Here is a 3,268-nt window from a genome sequence, read left to right as displayed (position 1 = left end):
GCTTGCAAAAGTATTTGGCCCCCTTGAAGTTTTCCACATTTTGTCACATTACTGCCTCAAACATGAATCGATTTTATTGGAATTCCACGTGAAAGACCAATACAAAGTGGTGTACATGTGAGAAGTGGAACGAAAATCATACATGATTCCAAACATTTTTTACACATAAATAACTGCAAAGTGGGGTGTGCATAATTATTCAGCCCCCTGAGTCAATACTTTGTAGAACCATTTTTTTTGCTGCAATTACAGCTGTCAGTCTTTTAGGGTATGTCTCTACCAGCTTTGCACATCTAGAGACTGAAATCCCTGCCTATTCTCCTTTGCAAAACACCTCCAGCTCAGTCAGATTAGATGGACAGCGTTTGTTAACAGCAGTTTTCAGATCTTGCCACAGATTCTCGGTTGGATTTAGATCTGGACTTTGACTGGGCCATTCTATCACATGAATGTTTTGTTTTAATCCATTCCATTGTTGCCCTGGCTTTATGTTTAGGGTCGTTGTCCTGATGGAAAGTGAACCTCCGCCCCAGTCTCAAGTCTTTTGCAAACTCCAAGAGGTTTTCTTCCAAGATTGCCCTGTATTTGGCTCCATCCATCTTCCTATCTACTCTGACCAGCTTCCCTGTCCCTGCTGAATGGAAGCACCCCCAGAGCATGATGCTGCCACCACTATATTTGACAGTGGGGATGGTGTGTTCAGAGTGATGTGCAGTGTTAATTTTTTGCCACACATAATATTTTGCATTTTGGCCAAAAAGTTCCATTTTGGTCTCATCCGACCAGAGCACCTTCTGCCACATGTTTGCTGTGTCCCCCACATGGCTTGTGGCAAACTGCAAATGGGACTTCTTATGCTTTTCTGTTAACAATGGCTTTCTTCTTGCCACTCTTCCATAAAGGCCAACTTTGTGCAGTGCACGACTAATAGTTGTCGTATAGACAAATTCCCCCACCTGAACTGTAGATCTCTGCAGCTCGTCCAGAGTCACCATGGGCCTCTTGACTGCATTTCTGATCAGCGCTCTCCTTTTTCGGCCTGTGAGTTTAGGTGGACGGCCTTGTCTTGGTAGGCTTACAGTTGTGCCACACTCCTTCCATTTCTGAATGATCGCTTGAACAGTGCTCCGTGGGATGTTCAAGGCTTTGGAAATCTTTTTGTAGCCTAAGTCTGCTTTAAATTTCTCAGTGACTTTATCCCTGACCTGTCTGGTGTGTTCTGTGGACTGCATGGTGTTGTTGCTCTCAAGATTCTCTTAGACAACCTCTGAGGCCATCACAGAAAAGCTGTGTTTGTACTGACATTAGATTACACACAGGCGCACTCTATTTAGTCATTAGCACTCATCAGGCAATGTCTACTGGCAACTGACTGCATTTAGACCAAAGGGGGCTGAATAATTACGTACATCCCACTTTGCAGTTATTTATTTGTAAAAAATGTTTGGAATCATGTATGATTTTTGTTCAACTTCTCTCATGTACACCACTTTGTGTTGGTCTTTCACGTGGAATTCCAATAAAATTGATTCATGTTTGTGGCAGTAATATGACAAAATGTGGAAAACTTCAAGGGGGCCAAATACTTTTGCAAGCCACTGTACCTGGAGTTGAAGTCATACTAAAACATCTCGGCTGTAAGAATAAAGCCGGATGAGTAGATGTGTCACTAGCAAGGCTGGTGAATAAGATGCAAATAATTCTGTGTTGATGCAGGTTTATGCAAATTTTGTATGCAAATGTGTGCAGCTAACAGGAGTTGATTGGTCATTTTTCAAGATGCGTACACTTTTATACAAATTTACATATTCCTGCATCAATTATTTGCATCTTTTTGACCTTCTCTAGTCACTATAACTGACCTTCATACGTCATTTTAATATGTATTTTAGTACATTACAAAAGAGCAATCCTTTTTTATATGAGCTGTCATTTGCTGAAACAAGTGCATTTGGGTGTTAGTTTGAGGCCAGTTTCACACTGGAAACCGTCATTATGGGAACGTTGTGGGGCAAGGATCGCATTCACACCCCAACGCTAAAAATAGCATTTGGGGATTACCATGGCAATGCGCGGTAATCTCCCTTCTGGCTGAAAGCCAAGCAGGAAGTGAGGCTCTCCAGCGCTCTTTCCTTTCGGTCACTTCCTGTGGCCGAAAATTGAATTGCCCGGAAGTGTATTAAAAAAAATATTCTTCTGCGCATACGCGCCGCAATGTGAACACGGGAAAATATTAAAAAAGCTGCATCGCCATAGACTTACATGACTTCCGGTTCCCCACATGTCGCTGCACATGTGGATCTACAATGCAGGTGTTGCTTTTGTGGAGAATTGGGCGGATCGCATCGCACCGCGTCAGGTATGAAATGCCCCATAGACTTTGATGTAGCGTTACCCTTCAGCCAAAGAGGGTAACGCACCGCTTCAGTGTGAAAGGAGCCTGACACATGTAACTGTTGTCAGCTCCTGTACCAATTCTACATGATTTTCAAACTCCCTTTGCTCATGAAATCAATTCATTTGATATATTATTACATTTGGGGTTGGTGACTGTTGAAGCAATACAGTGGTGCTGTACTCTACATATGCACTCCCAGCAGTGCTTTTGTGAATCCACTGAGAATGTTGTGCACACAGATCTTCTTGTCTATCACCATAAACATGGTTCAGATTGTGCATGAAGAATAATAGAGTAAGAATCCGCTTATTCTCCTGCAGAGTACCTGCACATTGCACTGTACCCACAGTTACCGGTATATTGCTTAGGGCCTGTTTGGATGTTCTTTGTTCTTGTCTGCATTCTCTAAATGTACTCCTATCAAGGACTAGTTTTGATTTCTATTTAACAGCTACTCTACATCTATGTCCTAAGTTTGGTTAAATTGCGTCTCTGGTGTACAGAAAAAACACAGAGGTACGCTAATGCTTAAAAGTTGGAATGTACCAACACATTGTCTGTTTAATTTATTCAGTAGAACCCCATATCAGCTGGGTTCCTGTGCATAGCTCTGCCCCTTTACAGAAAATGGCCTTGGCCTTTTATGTATCAGATAAAGGAAAAGCAGAGGCCTTTTTTGGCAAGGTGGCCGGTCTACACACCAGAATCCAGCTGATTTGGGGCTTCTGTGAATCTTATTATATGGATGACATGCTGGGGCAGGGGTAGGGAACCTATGGTTTGGGAGCCAGATGTGGCTCCTTTGATGGCTACATCTGGCTCACAATTAGGGGTTGATTCACTAAGCTACACTGCTCAAGCAGCACAGCT

The sequence above is a fragment of the Hyperolius riggenbachi genome, chromosome 10 (assembly GCF_040937935.1).
Source record: "Hyperolius riggenbachi isolate aHypRig1 chromosome 10, aHypRig1.pri, whole genome shotgun sequence".
Taxonomy (NCBI): Eukaryota; Metazoa; Chordata; class Amphibia; order Anura; family Hyperoliidae; genus Hyperolius; species Hyperolius riggenbachi.
The sequence above is the reverse complement of the archived record's forward strand: the minus strand, read 5'-3'. Positions refer to the sequence as shown.